This window comes from Sorex araneus, chromosome 5 (genome assembly GCF_027595985.1).
Source record: "Sorex araneus isolate mSorAra2 chromosome 5, mSorAra2.pri, whole genome shotgun sequence".
Lineage (NCBI taxonomy): Eukaryota > Metazoa > Chordata > Mammalia > Eulipotyphla > Soricidae > Sorex > Sorex araneus.
In genome coordinates this window covers 26,210,907-26,234,510 of record NC_073306.1, presented here as the reverse complement: position 1 = coordinate 26,234,510, position 23,604 = coordinate 26,210,907, and the positions used below count along the sequence as shown (strand labels likewise).

Genomic DNA, 23,604 nt, shown 5'->3' with positions numbered 1-23,604 from the left:
ATTCTGCAGCAAAGTCACCTTTTTGTTTGTTTTTCGGTCATATTCAGCTATGCTTAGGGCTTACTCCTAGCTCTGTGCTCAGGAATCACTCCTGGAAAGCTAGTAGGACATATGAGGTATTGGGGATTGAACCCAGGTCAGCTGCATGCAAAGCAAGCGCCTTAAGCTGTATTATCTCTCCTGTCCCTCTGAAAATGTCTTGAGCCCTGCCCTAGAGACACAGAAAAGATGGCCTTTGATTTATGCTAAGAGCTCAGAGGGACCCAGAGTTATTCCAGTCAAATCTGCATTAAAATTAGGGGGAAATGAGGCCTGAGAAGAATATGGTTTTCTTGGATTACAGAGAAAATCCCATTCCAGACTCCTAGCACTGCTTCTAGTCTCCAACAGTTTAAATGGTCTGGAGATATTTAGGGACACAAAGATCAATGTCACATATCTCCAGGCTAAACCAAACTCCCTCCCTCTCTCCCTCCCTCCCTCCCTCCTTCCTTCCCTCCCTTTCTACCATCCTTTCCTCTTTTCCTACCATCCTTCCTTGCTGTTTGGGTTTGTGTGGTGTGTGTGTGTGTGTGTGTGTGTGTCTTTTGGAACACAAAAACACAGCGGTGCTCAGATGTGATTTTCTTTAAAGACCAGGTCTCAAATCTCCTAGTCCTGTGGTCCCCTTTTCCCTACATTTAACTTTGATTTTTTTCAGAAAAACATTTCTAAGATCTCTCTAACCTTGTTTCCATGTCATCTCATGTCTAAAAGCAGGTCTGTGTCCTCTCAGAGCTTTCTCAATCACATTTTTCCTGCCAGCTTCTAACTCATTACACTTGACATTTTCAAGCAAACAATGCAGCTCCAAGATGTCACTGACCTACATCCTTGCCCTGAAATGAAACATACACCCACACATGTGGGCTAGCAGGAATGCTGGAGTCGGGCCGCCTTCCTCCCCAAACAGAACCAGGCCAGTAGTACAGTTGCTTTTGCCAAGGCCAACCTGTGTGGCTTGGCACTTTCCCCTGATTGAGAAAAAAAGAAACCCAGTGACCTCCTATTTTTTCCATAAGCTGTACTTTGTGATGATTGCAGCTGGCGAAGAAGCTCTATTTATCTGAGAAGTAACTATTTCCTAATTAAGAGCTATCTTAAATGGTGACTTTCTATCCAGATTCCAGTAGAGAAAAATAACAAAGACAAACTTTACAGGAGGCATACAGACAGGGATGCGAGTCCTAGTTTCTCTCTGTGGCTGTGATAACACGTAGCATGCTTCTGGCCTCTAATGCCACACCTCTAAAATGAATGAGACTATTCATTTATACCTCCAGCAAAAGCAAGCAGGCAATGTGCTTGTGGGCTCCCTCTTCTGGTGTAGAGTTTCCTGAGAATCTCTTAAATCAGGACGCTTAGTGTTTAAAGGACAGAGAAGGCAAATGGAACCAAAGGTTAAGTTCTCCCCTTATATTGCAGTTTTCAGCGCCATGTGATTCTTCCTTATTAGTTGAGGGACACGTTAAGGGTCTGGAACAACTAATATTCAGTCTATGACATAGGGTAACGCTTGTTAAGCATTTGAAAACATGATTCAAACATTCCTGGAATCTGCATTATCCTTTCAACTGCTCCCACACTCACGTCTTTGTTTATTCTATCCCTCTATCTCTCTGACTAATCTCTCATCATCTTTGAGGAGGAGCCTCCTCACTTAAGTTGTTCACGAGGACCCTGTAGGTCAAATCCCCAAACCTAGACTTCTTTCCCTTCTTCAGAACAGAATGACCATTTGACACTTTGTTCTTCCAGTGCCTCTTATAAAAAAAACCTGCCTTGTATTATGTGTCGTCTTAATTAACGGCATTAGTTCCTCCCTAGATCTCCATCTGAACTTGAGCCAATCTAGTTCGAATAATTCCATAATTCCGTTGCTTTCTCTGCAATGATTCTTTCAGGTAGGAATTAATCAGCATGAAAAGTAAGCAAATCCGTTCCTCTAGGATTTTCCTTCTGCCATATCTTTGGAATTTCTTTCTTTGTTTTTGCCCCCACATCTCTGTACCCAGTAATACACTCTATCCAATGACCTCCCCCACCACACCCTCCCACCCTATCAATCCTGGAGAGAGATTCCTTCCTTTACTCCCATATATAGAACCACTGTCTTTAAATATGTATAGTTCCATTTGTCTGCATTACATTTGTGTGGATGAATTAAATCTAACCTGGTGACAGACCCCTTTAACCCAGAGTTCACTGACAGTTTGCATCCCCTAGTGGCCTTGCAGATAAATGTAGGCTATTGTTTTCACCCCTAGCTCTTAAAATTGGGTAACAACCTGCCCATACTCTACCCAGAAAGAAAAAAAATATTAAGTCTGAGATCCTGGGTTCTATTACCAACACGCAAAAACAAAACATAAGAAATACACATAACATAAGAATACACAAAATACGCAAAACATAAGAAATATATTTAACGTATATTATTTTCTTTTATGTAAGAAATGGGACTTTCTAAATATTTCTTTCAAAGATTTTCAAAAGGAAATTAAATGAAAGAGGACATTTTTATTATTAAATAGTATTTATCATAGAGTCATTTGGGATTTCCAAAGGAAACAAAAAATAGAGCACATGATTTATGGAATTTGCCAATTAATATGCAATCAGTTATATATAGAGTTAGAACATGTTGAACATAAAGAACTATAAAAACTATCATAAATAGTTACCAACATAGAGGGAACAGACCTTTTATATGGAGCTGATACATTATCTAAAACCTGGATTGTAGGAGATGCAACCTATCTGGAGGAAATGAAGTCCATGAGCTGGGTACAGGATTTGGGACACTGACAAGACCTTCTGGATAAGAGCTGAGCAGCCAAGCAATTAGCTCGCCCAAACTTACAGTTTAAAGCCGTCAGAGCTTTCACATGTTTGATAAGAATACTGTATGCATGTGTGTACATGCATATCCAGGTGTTCATGTGTATATATGTATGTTTTAGAGAGAATGGGGGGACACTCCTTCTCAAGTGAAGGAATTTAACACTAGGAAAATGTGCCCAAGTGTGCCTAGGTGATATCTCATTAACTCTCATGGAGGATGTGTATGCTATGGTAGGTCAATGAAGAGCTGACATACAGATCTTCTAGCTTTATATGAACCTTGCCTCCTGCCTCCAACAGGCATTCAGAATGAACCCTTCGCGTTTAACCAAAATTCACACTTTCATAGTGAATGTGAATCATGACTCCATAGAAACCTATTGAGGAGTAGCATGTTCAGAGGTCAATAGAATCAAATATCTGAATCTTATGTCAGCCAAGAATTGATAGAACATCTACAGAAGATGCATATTGGATAGTCTGCAAGCACTCTTACTGCTGGAGTTAGTCATGGATGGTGCTACAGACATCCAGTAGAAGCTATTTCATTAATATGATGTAACTATATCATGGGTCACAGTGCAGTGTTTTAGGATGGAAATAGTGGAAGGTGGGCCAGTTAGCAACATTATCTAGAAAATGTGGTTCTCTTATGTGTTCAAGAATTTTCAATGAAAACTATTGCCCTACAACAAAGAACCAATCATTAAAATGTTTGAAATTATGAAGCAATACATGCTTATTTTTATCATTCTCCAAATTTCTAAAAATTCATGTAAATTAAAAACTAACACCACAATAAAAGAGAAACACACTGAGCATTTTGATGTATTTTCTTATTACCTTACTTGTGCATACTTATGAGGTCATATTTATTTGTGACTTAATAAAGAGGTACATTTTATCTTGTGCATCATTTTTTGTTGTCAAGTATTACTTTTATTGTGATAACTGATATTTGCTAGTAGTTACTATTACTATTTTGTTTCCATGTTTTTTTAAGGGGAAAATGGCAGCAATCAACATTATGCAAATGATGTATTATGTGGTCACTTTGTCTTATGATTGTCAATTTGAACAAGTCAGTTATTGCAATCTAGATATCTGGACAAAGTAGGCTGAATCCAGGGAAGATGCTTCTAGCACTATCTAACTTGGAAGATACATTTCTTCTTATCTGACATCCTTCTGACTACAGTATAGAAAGTCTTTTATAGGAAGAACTCCAGACTCAAAATCAAAGATGTAAATCCTGATTCTGTCATCTCTCTGATCTGAGTTATTTTAGGTGTGTTGAGCCATCCCACACCTAAAATAGTGTAAATTGACCTCTAAGTGCTAATAGGAAAGAGAAATTTAAGGGAAGAATTGTTCTAAATGGGGCTGGAGCTAAAGCACAGCGGGTAGGGCGTTTGCCTTGCACGCGGCCAACCCGGGTTCAATCCCCAGCATCCCATATGGTCCCCCAAGCACCGCCAGGAGTAATTCCTGAGTGCAAAGCCAGGAGTAACCCCTGAGCATCGCTGGGTGTGACCCAAAAAGCAAAAAAAAAAAAATAGAATTGTTCTAAAGGTGGGGCAGACAGAGTGGGTAGCATATTGGTTTAAAACTTGGATTTCTGAGGGCCAACACCTGCTCTGCTCTACCCAGGCTGACATTTTAACATGTAGTCAAGAACTTCTTAACTGATGCTTCTTCCTCTATTAGAGACGTCTCCTCCAATTTGTCCTCATAGTTTTTGAAGTGGTTTTTGAGAATACATGTGTTTAAACTCAGCAGGGTTCCTACAGGATCAAGTCTAACCCTTTGGAGGCAATTGGAGCATTCCATGACCTGGTTCCTGACTTCTCTCTCTGGTTCTCCAAGACAGGGAACTCTAACCATGATAAACTATGTCCAGATCCCCAAATCTACTGTATTATGATCTCTAGGCGTTTGCACATGCTTTTCCCTCTTCTTCTAACAACATTCCAGCGTCTAATCTTTTTTGTTTATTTCTTACTTTCTTTGTTTATTTCTTACTCAGATCTTAACTGTTATATATGAAGTATTCCCTAGTCAGTATTGAACTGGATTTCGTGAGTATTCTCTTGATTTACCTATCATAACACCATCTTATTGTATTTCCCTGCCCACTTTCTTCCTTTTCCTCTCCAATTACTGTATGCATTCTCTGGGGAGGGGGTCTATGCTATCTTTCTTTTCCTGAACAATAGACTGTGCTCAGTAAAGGTCTACAATTATCACCTGAATGATAAATAGAATGAACTTGTCATTAGAAGAGATATTGATTTCCCCCACCATCTACACATCCATCTACACATAGACACACAGACACATAGACACACACACACACACACACACACACACACACTGCCCCTAATAATTTTCCTCAAAGTCCCCTCTGTTCCTATCTTTTGGGCCACATAGATTTGGTCTCCTTCATGTGGATGGGAATAATTACATGAGGTTCTGTCTAAAAATGGACTTTTAATTTTGATCACGATCTGCATTACTTCTCGAATGAGAAAGGGACATAGTGTTCTGGGAGCTCAGGGACTGGTTTGACGTGTGGGGTTCTGCGTGGTAGAAGAGAATAGTCACTGATTTTGTGTTCAGTTTTGCTTTCTGAGTTTCGTGCAGGATAGCTATTTGGGGAAAAGTCAGTGTTTCATGGCACAGACTGAGATGATTTAAATAAAAGCACCAGAAATCTCTGTGCATACTCCTGTCACTTCAGAAGACAGCCACCATGGGGCAGACTTGAGAGTCAACAGAAGTCTGAAAACTGGGGTCATGGGGCAGAGGGACGCTTGGCTTCAAGACACAGACTTCTGTGTTTGCAAACCCTCCCTTCTCTGCTCATTTTCACCTTAGTCATAGTAAATTTCTATGCATCCAGGAATTTCATGCTCTGTCCATGAACTGTTCTCAAGCAGAGCCTGTTCTTGAGAAAATATTTCAGGTGGTGTTGGCTTCTCACTAAATTCACTGCTTCTGATCTCTCTTACACCAGTTTAACCTACACATTGTCTGTGGAACTGATCATTTTAGATTAAATTTTTCCTTTACTTTAAATAATTTAATGAATACCATTACATTTGTGATAGAACGGATTTCTTAGCTTGACATTTGGGAGGGTATGAAACACTTCCTTGAGTTTTAAACTGTTATATTTGAGAAAGAAAAACTTTTAATTGTTGTTTAGGCAAAATGGTTACAATGGTGTTAACTTTCATGGTTCTGATGAAAAAAATGATTGAACCTTCACCAAAATGTCTAAGATGTTCTACCACTGTCTCACCTCTAGTTCATTCCCTTTCCCCCACCCCGCTGATTTGTAGTCTCACTTTTGAATTCAAAGGCCAAGCATTTGTCCTCATTAGTTATTGTCCATTCACTTTTTTTTGTTTCTCTATATAGCACAAATAAAAGAGATCATCTAGTATTTCTCGTAACATTATACCCTCTAGCTCCATCCAAGTTGTACCAAACTTCATTCTTTCTTACAGCTATTTAATATTCCATTATACATGTAAAGCACAACTTCCTTATACAATCATCTGTTTTTGGACACTTGGAGTTTTTTTTCCATATTCTGGCTACTGTACTAAGTGTTGCAATGAACATAGGTATTTAAACATCTTTTTGATTTAATTTTTTTATGCTCTTGTGATAGCACAGCGGGTAGGGCATTTGCCTTGCACACGGCTGACCCGGGTTCGATTCCTTTGCCCCTCTCAGAGAGCCTGGCAAGCTAGCAAGAGTATCTCACCCACACGGCAGAGCCTGGCAAGCTACCCATGGTGTATTCTATATACCAAAAACAGTAACAACAAGTCTCACAATGGAGATGTTACTGATGCCCACTCAAGCAAATAGATGAGCAACGGATGACAGTGATACAGTGATACAGTGATACAGTGATGCTCTTGTGATAAATGTCAAGAAATGGGACCATAGAAAGCTGGTAAAATCCAGACATTTTTACCAGCTTCCTTTTAACCATATATGTTACAGTTATGATTGTAAAAAATTTAATTTTTACAATTTAAAGCGTAAAAAATTTTGGAAAACAGACAAATCCTATTACTTTCAAAAAGGAACATGAGACAATAAGGGTAGGCTTGGTCATGTTCATCCATGTCATATGTGGAAGTCATACTCTTACTGGGCAGGAGAAAAGAAAGAGCAAAGAGAACAGGTAACCTATGCAGGAAAAGGAAGCAGAATTTTAGGAAATAATAATTCCTGGAAAACACTGTCTTGAGGCAGTGAACTTATACCCAGAGCCACGGAAGTGAGATGTTGGCTTTTGTTTGACCTTTGTTCACACCACCACCTTACTTACTCCCTAGTTCCTGTCCCTGTCACAGTCCTTCTTCTACTTCACCTCATACCAAACCAGTCAATGACCAACAAGGCTTTTCCGGATAGCACAAGTGCCTTCACTCTTGGACTTTTCATTTTTATATATGCTAACATATCATATGTATAAACATATATCAACATATATCAGACATGTTGCCGAATTAGGTTGGGAAAGACACAGTTCCTTTCTTCAAAAAGCTAACTTTCAGAGAGGTGGAGATGACAAGAGCAGTTAAGCAAATAATTACATTTAATGAATTAACTGTGATTTTGACAAATGTGCCAAAGGAACTAAGAGGGAAAATAGTATGACTAGTTGCTCAAGTGGATTGTGGGAGCTTCAGCAGACTCACTGACTGACACTTAACCTAATACCTCGAAGAGTGCTCCAAGCTTACCATCATTGAGGAAATCCTGCTGAAGTTCAGCGTTTCCTTGGAGCACTCTCATTAGGAAAATGAAAAATGCATTCTTGGAGAGAACGCAGGCGCATCCCTCAGGTTGACATGCATTCCATAACTAGAGGTTAAATTCAGCAGGAAGTAGAGTGGGGTCGCTGACAAAAGCTGGGACTGCACATGTAAGATTGCTTCAATATATTTTACTGAGTAGTTCCTGCTCTAATAGCTTCTTGTTATTGGAAAAACCAATCACACAAGTGGTTTTTATCCCCAGGGCAGTTTTAAAGGAGCATTTCAGTTCAACCTCTGGCAGCCTGCACAAAAGCAGGGCAAGTGGATATGCAAGGAACATGCAAGACTGTGAAAACAACTGGGAAGCAGGATTAGGAGCAGCAGTGACTATAGCAGCTTTTCTTTGCTGAACACTTAGTTTGTGCCAATCCTCACACCTTTCAAGTGAAAGGGTGTTATCCCCTTTTACAAATGAAGAAGCAGAGGATCAAGAAGTTCAATTACAGCTAAAACATAAGTTCAAGCCCATAGTGTATGCCTCTGAGGGATGTGCTAGTTCATTGTGAGAAACCACGGGGAATTCTCAAGCAATTCCCAGATTTGGAAACAGATGAGCTGTATGAGCAGTGGTGGGTTGTTGGATAACACTGGGTTGTCTTTGCTGCTCCTGCAGGGAGTTTGAGGCTTATTGAGCCACTCCTATAACAGAGCAACTGAGGCACAACTAATAATTCTATATTGCTTTTCTCTTTCCTTTATGTCATTTGTATAGTTTATTAGCAATATGGGCTGGAGCGATAGCATAGCAGGTAGGGCGTTTGCCTTGCACATGGTAGACCCAGGTTCGATTCCTCTGCCCCCTTCAGAGAGCCCGGCAAGCTACCGAGAGTATCTTGTTTACATGGCAGAGCCTGGCAAGCTACCTGTGGCGTATTCAATATGCCAAAAACAGTAACAACAAGTCTCACAATGGAGACGTTACTGGTGCGAGCAAAACGATGAGCAACAGGATGACAGTGCTGACAGTGATGATTTTGCAATGTCCTTTTTGTATAGACACAGGAAGACATTTGATGCTATGCTATGTAACATGGGAGTTAGTTGACTGCAAAATAATATTCACTCCTGGGCATCCATATTTACTTGACATAAGCTTCAGTTGCCCTTAGTTCCTAGCTCCTCCAAGAACAGGGTCCCAACAAGGGACTGATGGACCCAGGGCAAGCTGTGAACTACCCTGGCTTTAAAATGGGCCAGGCCAACCACCATAATACTTAACTATAAGTTAAGAGCACGGTCATGGACAAACTCTGTCATGAGCCAAAAGAGGTAACTGAATAAGTTACCTGTGGTTAGGAAGACTAATCTGGCCTGTGTTTAGGAAGACTAATCTGGCCTGAGGACTGTGGTCTGGACTATAAAGTAAGATGTCCCCAGGAAGAACCAAACTTGAAGCTTGATATATCTCTTGCTGGGCTCATACAAAATGACATTGCTAGAAATATTATAAGAAATAAATTTACTATAACTATTTAAGTGGATTACTAGCTGAGGAAAGAAGAAAGCAACATACCCTGGATGGAATCCCACCCTTGTGCAAATCTCCTAGTAATCTGGAGTAATTTCCTTAGATGACATTTTGTCCTTGAGTTAATCTCCTAGAGGAGTGGCTTTACCTCTCCTTGTTGATTTGTTAATGTTCAACCTCACCTTTGTATCCCACCCTACATGATTTCTATATAAATTATGCTGTAAGGGGCTGGGGTGGTCTCCAAGGTCAGATGGCTAGAAAAAGGTCACAGGGTTAGAAGAGGTCAGAAAAAGAAGAGACCAGAGACTGAAGAGAAGACAGCAGCAGCAGACTAGAGACCAGGAGACAGAGAGTGAGACAGAGCACAACGGCACAGTCAGAAGACAGAGGACTTAAGAGAAGAGCACAATGCCAAAGTTAGAGATAGAAGACAGAAGTTAGAAAAGGACAGACTACCGAGACTGGAGAGGAGAGACTGAGACTGGAAACAGAGACTAGAGGAGAAACTACAGAGACGAGTCATATAGAAACTAGAGAGACAGATAGAAAAGAGCACAACGGCACACATAGAATCAAAGTGCAATGGAAAAAGAAAGAGAGCACAACAATGAAGAGAAGACATCAAGAAGTCGAGGAGGAAAACTGAGATTTGGAGACTTTGAGGTCCGAGAGACTGAGATGAAGGGACTCTGATGACTGAGACTATGGCCGTAATGATGACTACGACTGTGCTGTAAAGGGAGAGATCCTGACGATCCTGGGGAATCTGCCCGTTGTTCATCCTTCGCCCATTGTCCAGGTACCTGAGGAGACCACTCTCTGTCCACTGAACGCTGCCTCTGCGTCCGGCCTGCACTTGGCCTGTGCGTGGGCCTGCCTTCATGACAGCCCACCATTCTTATTTCTTATATATATATATATATATATATATGTATATCTATATATTTCTTATATATTGTTTCTTATGTATTGTGTTTTGAATGTGAAAACTCACAGCAGGTGACACTGCACAACCCAAGTTGGGCTAAGCATAGGAACAGCATGAACCACAACTGGAGGGTGAGCTTCATTACTTTTATAGTGGTCCTGGTTTAAACCTGCTATCTACTTATGTTTCTACTTGATTAATGTCATTCCCATTATAGTGCAAACTCCAATAACAGCAAGAATAGGGTTAAGGGCCTGGCAGAATGGACCATGTTAAAGATTAAATACAGAAGACTAGATAGTCTTCTGTATTCAATCTTTTTCAGGAGAGAACGACACGTGTCTCCTGTATTCTAAACCTTAAAGGCAAAAGACAGGGGCTTGTGCTGGAAAATCCCCACTCCCAAACTCTGGAAGAAAGACCCAAGCACCCATAAAGATGTTCTAGTTCTAAATCAGAGAATCCACATCAGGGTATTCTGATTCTTTCCCATCTCCAGCATATTCTTGCTGGGAGCCTGCAAGAACAGACTTGGTCTCTAGAGTATTGGTATGGCCTTGGGGCTGGAAAGGAAATGGATACAGATGCAGCTCAGAGATGCCACCCTGTGCACTGGGGGCTAGCTCGCCTCTAAGCACTGATGTCATAATATGTTACAGTATAGGGTACTGATGGGTTAGCCTGTTCTCCCGCCTACCCTCCCCTCTTCCTACAAGGCCAGAAGCTAACTCTTTTCTTATTTATTCCTGTATTCTCTCTGCACTTTATGTCTGATAGGGCCTCAAGTAGTGTGTTTTGCAGATGTGATGTTTTTGCTTACTACCTAAGGAAGTTACATGATTATAAACTTTCTTTTTAAAAGTCTACTAAGTCACAGCTTTTCTTTTGTAGAAACAAACTTTAGAGATCCATGGGGGTTGGAAAGAGGTAAAAAAAATAAACAAACTTCAGAGTTTATATTTCCCTGTAGAGCTTCAAGTTATTAACATACCCTCAAACCCCATAGACAGCCACAACTGGGATTAAGCCAATGTCAAATCACATGCAAGGCACATGTTCTGCCATGGAGCCACACCCCTGGCTCTCACCGTATTTCAAAGCTGTGATAATACTTCATTCGTAAGGTTACAAGATCCAATATGCATAAAATTAGTCCATAATAAGGTCTCCTAAGATATTAGGGCAAGGGCCTCTGGAGAGGAGTTGCCCAAATTTATCTTGAACCAAAGTAAACTTAGTCCACACAGGACAAGAGATGCTCCAAGTCACCTGATAATTTGTTCCTTACTATTTTTGTCATTGTCCCCTTCAATAGAGTGGAAAGGGATTTGTGATTATATTTAAGTGTCTAAAAACAACCAGATGCTGAGCAAAAATAAAAATAAAATAATAAAAACAAGTAAGTTGGGGAATGGCAGTGGTGTCAGGGAAGAATTTGATTAGGAATTTATTCTGAGTTTTCAATGCTGTAGTGTTTATTTGATTTAATTGGTTTTGGCTGAGGGGTTATCAAGAGGGTGCCCTTCCTCTTGAGGTGGCAATTTAAATGGTCCCTAAAGGATGGGAACTATTTTATCCACTACTGAGAGATCAGGATCAACTTTTTTTCTTTCAGGATCAACTTTTAAGAGGATAGAACAGGAGCCTGGCTTGGTCCTGGGTGTCCTTGATGCCCTGATTCATTGTCTTTGGAAGATAATGAATCTGCTTATGTTTTACATTTGTTTATGCTTTACATTTGGTCCTTAAAACTATTAAGACTCTCCTGGAAATACACATTGTTTCTTTCCATATTTGGTTTTTAGATATAATTCCAATCCCCAAAAAGAATTTTTAAAGAAGATTTTGAGTGCTACAAACACACCTAAAAACAAAACCAAAAATCAATTGTACAATCAACATCATGAAGAAGAGGAAAAATAAGAATAGAGGAAATTAAATGATGCTAGATGGCTTAGCTCTTCAGAAAACTAGTTTCTCTCTCTTGTGCACTCACCCCTCTCTTTTTGCATCTCCAAAACAGGGATAAGAAGAGCTTAAATGTTGAATTAATTATTTTGTTTTGGGCTATATCTGATGGTACTTATGGATTAGGCACAGAAGTATGCGGTACTGGGGATCAAACAGGAGTTGGTCACGTGTAAGGCAAGTGCCTAAATCCCTGTACTATCTCTCCAGCACAAGAAGGGCTTTTTAAGTTGAATACAATTTTACTTAAAGATTTTATATTACAGAAAAGTATAACACTAAAATGTTATGATTAATATATAATTTATATATGAGTTATAACATTAATATATTTTAAGATAAAACATAGAATTGAACAAAAATATAAAGTTTCATGTTTTTGAAACATATCAAGTTCCCTCTCCCATACATAGGGGAAGTATTCTGAGTCTCATGGCTAATAGACTTTTACCACACTTAAATCAGTATTCAACTAAATTTTTTTTTGTTGTTCCATATCTCCTTAAGATTGAATAAGTATGTGAAGGAGTTCACAAAATTCCTGCATAGCGCTATTATATGAAGACTGAAGTAATAGATCAGAAACATTTTCAAAGCCAGGAACTGTGTTCTGGTCCCAGATTTACCACTTACTTGTATGAGCCAATCCCTTCTCTGACTGTATTCACCATCTATAGGCTATAACAAGTCTGCTAAATACTCTGGAATGGGTTAACAAGTAAAGCAGTTAACCCAGTGCTCAAGGTAAGTGACATAGGGTCTAGTAACATTTTTACTTTGGGAATTTAAGGATTCCTTGTTTTAAAAGCCTTTTCCTTCTCTATACCACTTCTCTCAAATATAAAACCGTTGAAAGTCTCTGCTCTCCCCGGCTGGGTTAGGTGCCTCTTCATAGACCCTTAGCACCTTGTGCTACCTTTGGTCACAAGCACTATCACTGTAGGTTGTAATTGCCTGTCAGAGTCATCTACCGTGTGCTCTTGTGGGGAAGGATGCTTTATGATTTTCATCCGTAACTCCAGCTCCTATCATTGCAGTCAAAACAGAACTGGTTTCAGTCATGTTTGTTGAATTGCAAGAAACTGTAGAGTTCCTTTAAAAAATATCAGGACATTCAGAATAAAACCCTGCACTGAAAGTGAGGCAACATTAATCTGTGTTCCTGCCCAGCCAGAGTAATGTCTCTGCATGATGTCAGAGTTATATATACTGCAGGAAGTGAAAGTGCCAGGCCATAAAAGTCTATTTTCTGCATTTGACTGGCTCTCATGGAAGCTCCATTCCATGCTGATTGCCCACAACTTTCCTCCAGAAATTGCCAGCTTGATTGTGGGGAAAGAATCCAGATCTAATTGTTCTTTGTAAGCTTTGGACAGAAGGTATTGTTGCTTGAAAAATGGAACTGTCTAAATTAATTTTCCCGAAACAAACATCTTTGCCAAATAAAAGCAGTGCATAATAATAATCCATAAATAAAAGCAAAATGATACCTTTTGTTACATGGGGAAAGCAAATGTGATCAACACACACACAAAAAAGGAAAATGTTATTTTCTTAAAACTCCAGGGACATCTTGAAGTGTGCTGAGAGGGATGTGTGTGTGTGTCTGTTGAGAAAAAGACTGGGGAGGGGAGATGCTTCTCTTTCTCACTTCCTTTGATTTTGAAAGACAATCCCTGTTCATCTCTGATTTCTGCACAGTGTAGCCAGGATATTCTTAAATCCCATTATACACCTAATAGACAGGGATTAGGAAAGCAATGGAATGAACATTTATTAAAATGCTCTTTTCCCTGGCTTAATTTTCCTAACCTACTTTGAATTTACTTTAACTTCTTATTTTTCTTCTTTTTTTTACCATGTTTATCTCTTTATAAACTGATGCACTCTTCCTTAAAAGAAAAGATATAAAAGAAAAGATATAAAGAACCTCTTTTATGTATGACTACTCTATGTTTACTCATTTTATACTAACAACATTTTAATAATACAGGTATTTAAACCCATTTTAGCAATGAGAAACATATGCAAATGGACAAAGTAAATCACCAAGTGATTGAATTAAAATTTAAGTTAAGCTTCTTTGAAACCTATGTCTTTAAAAATATTCTTCCACAATACGTCCTTTAAAATAATGTTACTAAGGATATCCAAATAAAGAGAAAAATAAGCGCACACAAAAGTCTTAACCTTTCAACAGCCTTTTCTTTTCTTTTTTTCTACCCAGCTATTTTCAGTACTTTCCTAGTATCTATGCTTGTAACACTGGGGTAATAATTATATAGAAGAAATAAATATGTAGTCATGACATAAATATGATTTTTCTACTTCTGTATTGTTATTTTTAGGTTACATTATATCATAAGAAGTTTTCCAATAGTATTATATAGTCACTGTAAATGTTCTTTTAATGACTCTGTAATGTTAAGTTTAGTGAAAGTGCATAGTTTATTTAAATATAGGACATTCAGACTGCTATTATATGGTTATTGTAAATGACATTACAATAAACATTTTCCTGGCTTCACTTTTTTCCTTTATTTGGATTAGATTATTTCTCTGGAAAGAATACCCAAGAGTGGAATTACTAGGTCAGAAAGTATGTACCTTTTTGTGACTCTTGATACATACTGCCAAATTGCTTTCAAGTAGGATCAATCCAATTTATACTATTATGAATAGGGAATAAGTTAAAGATTTTACCGTACCTAGCCAATATGGAGGATTATAACTTTTAAAACATTATTTTGTTAATGTAATAGCTATTTGGTATCTGACTGTTACTTTAATTGTTCTATTTTAAAAAGAAAACAAATGATGATTTGTGCATTTGACTTTGTTTTCATTATCTTATTCATTCATCGTACTTCCTAGAGTAAGATCTGGTTCCATATATACCTTTAGGCATTACAAATTCAGTTCTGCTTTTCAAAGTTGTAGGGACAACCATCTTCTTCTCAGTTAACCATCTTTACATCTCTGGAAATATCCACTTGGGCCTCATTTGGCACCAAATAAAATGCTTTTACTAAATTGGTAGGCTCCTAAACAAATTTTCAATTAGGGACCTAGCAGAATAAATAGGGTAGGGCCTCAGAGCACCTGCCTTGCAAGTGTATGATCACAAGTTCAAATCCTTGCTGGTACTATGTGACCCAAGTACAGTCACAGCATTTTGTTCTGAAAGCTCTGCTGTCTTTGATTTCAGGTGCCACAGATGATTTCTTGCTGTGATCTACTTGTGTGCACAGGCAGGACAAAGGAACATGACACAGCCAGTGAGACCTGACACTATAATGATGTGGGAATGCCAACGTTTCAAAACCTGGCTCCTGGTGAACAAATGTCTGAGCGCTACAATCAAAGAAGTGCAAACCTCAGTGAGCACCTTGGCTGAGCACACAAGCACTGCAGCTATGGACTGCAATGTGTCACATCCAGTGAACATCAGAGCTAAAAATGTGCACACAGCCAAGGCTGTGTAGAAGCCCTGGTTATGGCAATAATGCCACCAACAGTAACAAGGGAGAGAAGGCAAGAGAGAAGGGAATAAAATGATTTTTCAGTCAAAAAAGAATGCTAAAGATACACTTCTAGATAATGTTAGTATAGGCTTTGAGGATTTCAGGGTGATCTGAGATCCTCCCCACCCTTTAATCCTCTCCTAAGGAGCATCACTTCTCACTCCACGGTGAGTATGAGGAGCTGTAGGCAACCAAGGGTACTGACCTTCCACTATACAAGAAGTGAGTCCTTTCTCAGGATCCTCCTAGATTTTGTCTCTTCCAATAGTCTGTAGAAGAGAGACTAGCATAGGACCTCGTTGGCAGGAGTTATTTTTGCTGCCCTAAAAGAAATTCAAGCAGGAACTCCCAAGAGACTTCAAGGAAAGAAAGCTAAGATCAACCTGCCTCAAAAGTCCTAAAGGAATAGTTCTCTCAAAAAACAGGTCAAGTTCTACACTGGAATATATTGGTTTCACTCTGTTTGTGTGTGTGTGTGTGTGTGTGTGTGTATGTGTGTGTGTGTGTATGTGCGCACGCTCTCGCGTGTTCCAAATGCATGCGTGCACCTGTGAGAATTTGATCTGTTATTTGTATATAGCAATTGTTCTCTGTATATTTTCTTTCCAAGAACTTGAGGGAAGGTGTAATTTGTTTTTTATTTATTTATTTATTTATTTATCTTTTTTTCCTTTTTGGGTCACACTTGGCAATGCACAGGGGTTACTACTGGCTCTGCACTCAGGAATTACCCTTGGCAGTGCTCAGGGGACCATATGGAATGCTGGGATTCGAACCCGGGTTGGCCGCGTGCAAGGCAAATGCCCTACCCGCTGTGCTATCACTTCAGCCCCTATTTATTTTTACAAGCAAAGAAGTTCCTTGTTTGCACCAAGAACACATAGTGGTAGACCAGGGTCCTCTGCAGAGAGGGCGACCAGAAGATGTATTTTAGGTTAGGATGGTAGGATTGAGGTTCAGAACCCTAATTCTACTCCTGATGTTTATCACAGGACTCCTCATTTTAATGCTTAAACCTGGAGGCGTAAATCATCTCCAAGACCTGCTGCTTCTGCCTGCGTGTGTAGCTAGCATACTTACCACCTCGCCTGAGACCTGAAAGCCAGCCACATGTCCATCTTTAGTTCCCAGCCCCCATGGTTTTTCTTGTTCCTTTGGCTTCTCATATGTTGGTGTTTTGGCTTGTCACATCTTTCCTGTCACAATCTTTCTTTGCTTAGATACCTCCCACCTGTTTTTCTAAGCTAAACAACTTACTTCCGTTATTATGCCTTTTCTGACCCTCATCAAGGTTTATATGCCATTCTTCCATGCTTTAATGCTTTAGATACCATCCTATAGCAGTCTTTTATTTTACTCATACTGAGCAATTTAACCTTAGTAATCAATCATAGACCACACCACTTATACTATACTGCATTTCTGTTTCCCTTTAGAATTGTGAGAAATTTATATTGTTTATAAAATATATGCTCTGTGGTATTTTTTTATGTCAGTCAGGCAGACTTAAAGTGATGCCTAGTTAATGTTCTTAAATAAATTGATAAATGTTCAGCATCAAAAGAAACTACAGAGAGGGGAGAAACACAGTGATATAAGAGTATTTTCAGAGTATTTTTTCTCTGGTACTTACATATTTTTCTTTTATTGGTTTTGTTTGTTTTGAGCACCACACCTGGTTGTACTGAGAGCTTCCTCCTGGCTCTGCACCCAGGGATCACTTCTGGTGGCTCAGAGGACCATATGGGGCGCTGGTGATCAAACCCAATTTGGTTGCATGCTCCCTACCTGCTGTACTACCTGTGTGACCTTCATGTAGTTACATAATTTCTTTCAGGACCTCCTGAGCATTTTTCAAGGGGCTTGGGGGCCACATTTCAAATAATACACAACTGCTGGGTGGGGCCTGAAAGCTCAGTGTTCAGACTGGTAATGCAATGTTATTCAGGCAAAGCTGTTCTGAGGGCCACCAGGGCTAAACCCTTGAGATAGTATCGGGATCCAACTGGAGGCCTAGCACAGTCCAGGATGTGTTCTGTCCTTTGAGTTATCTCCCCAGCCTTGTGGCTACATAATACTCTGGTTACTAGATGCTTCATTCCAGCATTTATTGGCTGGCTGGCAGAAAAAAAAAAAAAACAATAAAATAGAAAGCCAGATCACCAGTCAACAGAGGGGAAGACATTATTTTCTTGGCTGACCAAGTCTTTGTTTTTGCAGCTATAGTCCCCCAGAGGGCCCTCCTGTTCCAGGCCTTCTCTACCAGAATTCTATGCAGACCACGCATGGCCTCTGCAGTCACTTTAGCATGATTCCTAGATCTGGATTTATTTCATTTTATTTTACTTAAAAAAATTAAGCTCAAGCTTTCCAGGAGCTACCACTGAACAAATGCATATTGTGTGCCAAGCACTATAATTTGTGATCTAGTCATACCTCAGATTCCTAATTCTTCTTAACAAATTGGAAATGTAGGCATTACCCTTTTTATATAGACAAGGAGAGTTAGATTTCCTAGATAGGCTAGCTAAGAAGTTACAGTCCAACAGGCCTGACTGGTTTCAGAGTCCATGATATTATTTCCTATCACACTTCCTTGCTTCTCAGCCCCTCAGGAGCACACAGTAGGTGAATACAAACATAGAATGAATTATTTACATGCTTCTTACAAAGTACCACAATTTTTCAGAATCAAATCTTTTCTTCCCCTGAACCAGAACTGATGTGTAGGCAGATGACAGATGGTGACAATTGTCCACTGCTTCCTTGAATATCACATTTGTATCCTATTCAAAAACACATTCACAAAGACGTGTCTGTAGATATAGGGGAGCAGAGAAGAAAAAATATGCTTTTCTTCATTTGCCTATAATGCTCCCAAATGTGTCAATATTTTTTTCTCTTAAAGTAGAGCATTGCATTGGATCTCCTATTATCTCTGCTTAAATGAGAGGGAGAGAGAGAGATAGACAGACAAACAGACAGACAGAGAGAACACTGGCTCCAAGATGTATTCCAGTTAAAAGGAGAAAGACCTCTTTGTTCTTTGTATTGAGATGACTGTATCAATGGCTTTACAAACCATTGTGATTGTGTGTGTGTGTGTGTGTGTGTGTGTGTGTGTGGAGGCGGGGATAGGGGGAGTGAGAACCCACTCCAAAGCAATAGAGAAAAGTGAAGTGATAATAAAGGTCCTTTTCTGAAACTACTGAATCTTATAAGACCCTCAAAGATGATCTCATCCAGGTAAGCAGACAAAAACAGCAAATCCATCCTGCTGCCAGTTTCTAGACAACACACAACTCAGAGTTAAATATGGCATATATATATATATTTTAAATGACTAAAACATATAAGAAGAAAAATATCTTTAGTGACATATAAAAATCGTATAAATTGCTTGCTTCTCAGCACCTCAGGAGTGGCATATAAAAATCATATAAATCTGGCAAGCTACCCATGGCATATTCGATATGTCAAAAACAGTAACAAGTCTCACGATGGAGGCGTTATTGGTGCCCTCAAGAGCAAATCGATGAACAATGGGATGACAGTGCTACGGTGCGACAGTTAGTTTTCATAAAGTTTGGTTGAAAGAGTCTCACTCATCCATTAGTTTGCATGGTGTCTGTGCCTATTTCAGGATACTGAGGTAGAACTGAATAGTTTGACAGAGAAATCTGAGCCTGAAACATTTACAGTATATTGTCCTTTTCAGTCAAGGTTGATTGATTTCCTGATCTGGTCTAACTGAAAGCCTAAGAGCCGCTTTGAAGGAAGAGGTTTTATGTATATATATATATATATATATATATATATATATATATCTCAAAATTATAGCTCTGGTGTTAGACACTAGGGCTCACACCATGACTGGCTGAAGAATGTGTGGACCAGTGCAAAATATAAGCGCAGAGCTCTCTATTTAAAAAGCAGAATAAAAGACCCTTTCAAAGTACTACAATATAAAACCTCTACCTTCTTTTACTGTTCCTCGATTTGCCCTGTTTGTTTTAATTTGCTATTTAGCCAGGTAACTATAGATATACTGGCTTTCCACTCTCCAGGTATACTGGATCTCAGACATGTACCTGGATGGAGGATGGATGAGGCTTACCTCTGCTGAACTGACAACTGAACAACCTCTGGCTCTGCATTCTAGGGCGCAAGGGCAGGAAGGGTCTTGAACTCCATAAAGTGAAGGAAACGGTAGCTGAGAAGATAGATTTTAGGGAATGGGGGTCTGAGTTCAGGAGCAGCCAGCAGACTAGGGTGCATTTTTGCCTGAGCAAATAGACCTGGAGATGAGAAAACACACATACACCTGGAAAATGGGGAACACCCTTATCACAGGAGCATAGAGGACAATAAGAATGTGTAAGAGATTGTTCTCAAAACGAGGGAGTAGAACTTAGCCTTCCTGAACCCAACTAAGTAGTCTGAATGCTTTTCTTGAGGTCACTGAAAACCACTGGCAAGTTCGGGGATGTCAACCATTGACAACTGGCTAATGTGTGCCTTTGGTCATGAACAATCCTGTTTATAAAGTTGAGAGTGACAATTCCCACTGGAAGGTCAAGTACAGGATATGGAAGAGGGAACTAATGTCTTCAGTGTCCAGTAGGGGCCAAGTCTGCATTAAGAACTTTATGTCCACATTAAAACACCCACTTTTACAAGTGGAAACTGAGGTTACAAAAATTAAGACTGAAGGTACAGGGGCCAGAGCGATAGTACAGCGAGGGGGCCATTTGCTTGGCATGTGGCAAATCTGGGTTTATCCCATATGGTCCCCTGAGCAAGACCAGAAGTAATTCCTGAGTGCAGAGCCAGAATAAGCCCTGCACATCACCTGATGTGGTCTAACCAATACCTTCTCCCTTTAGGAAAAAAAACCTGAAGAATATGTTTCTTTACTGAAGAAAGAAGCTCTGTAACCTTTTTGGAGCTGCCTAACACTCCTACTGATGTCCCTTTTTGGTTTTCAACAATTTCAAGCAAGTGGGTCAGAGTCATCTGGTTTCATTTCCCACAGGACAAGACTTACTCTTGGTCTAGAAGCTGTGTGGGGAACTTGCAGGTAGAAGGTACATTCCTTTCGTTTTGGCCTGGCCCTGATTACTGGACTGAGATTCCTAGTATCTGTGACTGTGGGCTCCTCAAAGGCCAATCTTCTGTCTGTTCCCCAGTGTCGGGCACAGACACTGGTGCAGAAGCTAGGCAATCCATCCTGGCTTACACAACCCGTGAACAAATTAACGATCAGATAAATTCATTAATTAAAGACCTCCCAAATTTATCAGGAGTCCATCACCCTCCTAAGTGGAAGCCAAAGCCAAAAGCAACCCTTGCAGTTTTCTGGAGGCGGCATGCTGAGGCTGAGAGCTGTGACGCGCCGTTTTAGCATCAGAACCAAATTTACAGCAAATAGTGGCCATAAACAGCACCAGCTACTCAGTTAAGCTAATTTATGTTCACACCAGGGCCGTCCTGGCCCCCAAAGCCCAGAGCTCTTTACAATTCCGAAATGATTAAAAGCATCACACCAACCCATATTTTCCATTTTTATTAAAAGCACTAAAGCGGGCCCTGCTTTCTGCATGTCAATGGGGAGCTGCTTCCAATCCAGGGGAAAAAAGTCTGGTCTCAGACCGCCAGCCAAGGCCCACTTCTGTACATCCCACTGTGGGTCTCCTCCTGCTTCTAATACCCACAGTGCTTCATCAAAAGAGGTGGCTCCACTCTTTATGTCCTCCCTCCCCTCCTCCACCCAGCCCCCCTTTTGACTCAAGCCTCTTATCAGTTAAAGGCACGTCCCTGCTAAAGATTTTATCGACTTGCACTGTCCTGACATTGCAGGCTGAATGGTGCAAACTGCCTTTGCAGCGATGTGTCCTGCCATTCTAACAGAGGCCAACATGTCCCCAGATACCCAGGATTTTTGTTTGTTTCTTCTACACTTTTGTTCAGGATTTTTTGTTTCTATACCTTTGTTCATGGTGGTCCCTGGGTCCTTTCTTCCTTTTTCCACCTGAAAAGTATCTAGGTTTAGATCATTTAAGATCTAACTCAGGGAAGGGAACACTGACAATGGTGAAGGGAAGTGGTTACTCTGGAGGAAGATGGGGTGTTGAAGGGAGGTAAAAAGTATCTGCCATAGAGGCAGACTGAGAAACCAGAGGCGCAGTGGGGACATTGGTAGAGGGAAGTGGAAACTGGTGAAGCGATTGGTGTTGGGACACTGTATGCCTGAAACTCAATCAAGAATTACTCTGTGACTTCATAATTCATGTTGATTCAAAAATTTTTTTTAAAAAGATCTCATTTTGACTAGCACACATCTAAAAGAACAAAAGCAACTGCTGTTGGAGTGGATGTGGGGAGAAAGGGACCCTTCTACACTGCTGGTGGGAATGCCAACTGGTTCAGCCCTTTTGGAAAACAATATGGACTCTTCTCAAAAAATTAGAAATCGAGCTTCCATTTGACCCAGCAATACCACTGCTGGGAATATATCCCAGAGAAGCAAAAAAGTATAGTCGAAATGACATCTGCACTTATATGTTCATCGCAGCACTGTTTACAATAGCCAGAATCTGGAAAAAACCCGAGTGCCCTAGAACAGATGACTGGTTGAAGAAACTTTGGTACACCTATACAATGGAATACTATGCAGCTGTTAGAAAAAAGGAGGTCATGAATTTTGCATTTAAGTGGATTGGCATGGAAAGTATCATGCTAAGTGAAATGAGTCAGAAAGAGAGAGACAGACATAGAAAGATTGCACTCATCTGTGGAATATAGAATAACAGAGTAGGAGACTAACACCCAAGAATAGTAGAAATAAGTACCAGAAGGCTGACTCCATGGCTTGGAGGCTGGCTTCACATTCCAGGGAGAGGGCAACTCAGAGAAGGGATCACCAAGTACAATGCGGTCGGAGGCCATGCGGGGGAAGGGTGATGCGGGCTGAATGTGGGCTAGAGACTGAACACAGTGGCCACTCAACACCTTTATTGCGAACCACATCTAATTAGAGAGAGAGAGAACAAAAGGGAATACCCTGCCACAGTGGCGGGGTGGGGTGTGGGGAGATGGGATTGGGGAGGGTAGGAGGGATGCTGGATATACTGGTGGTGGAGAATGGGCACTGGTGAAGGGATGGGTTCTCAAACTTTGTATGAGGGAAATAAGAGCACAAAGATGAGTAAATCTGTAACTGTACCCTCACGGTGATTCACTAATTAAGAATAAATAAAGAAAAAAAATCTCATTTTGACCTTTACTTTGCATTGTTGGCTTTTCTCCATTTGAAGTCACTGTTCTCTGTGTACAAGTCAACTGAAGCAGAGGTGGTATAGGCTGATGTGTTTGTTTCTCTCATATGAGTTTCAAATACATAGCCTGGCAATGAGTAGGACCGGGTAAATGAATGAATAAATGAATTCATGCATTCTTTTTGTGTGTGTTTATTTTGGGGCCACACCTGGCAGTGCTTAGTGTTTACTCCTATCTTTGTGTTCAGGAATAACTCCCAGTGGGGTTCAGAGGGCCATATGCCAGGGATCACGGAAAGTAAGTGCCCTACCCACTGTACTATCACTCTGGCCCAATGAATCAATGAATTATAACACCTAGCAATGTGACCCAACAGAGACAATACTAAAATGTGGGAAATTTACTTATACAAGTTTATGATCTTGCTTACATTTTCATCAGACAACAATCTGAGATCATACCTCCACCACACCTACTCATGAACCAGGGCTCACAAACATGACCTTGCCTCCTGTTAGTATTTTCCTGCCTCATTCTAAGGCCACACCTCCCCCCACTTGTTCACGAAATTCATCTCCATTTCATCTTATAAAACATCAGTAAGTTTTACCTTCTAATCTTTTCTGTCTCACTGTTATTCTGGGTTTTACTCCATGAATCCCACACAGTGATCAAACACCCATCCCTCCACCAATGCACATTCCCCAC

At 40.2% G+C, this 23,604-nt stretch overlaps 1 protein-coding gene across 1 annotated transcript in view; it reads right to left on the bottom strand.

The window, feature by feature from the left end:
• AGBL4 (AGBL carboxypeptidase 4) overlaps positions 1-23,604 on the bottom strand; it is a 1,336,770-nt gene that overhangs the window by 331,952 nt on the left and 981,214 nt on the right. The window lies entirely within an intron of this gene.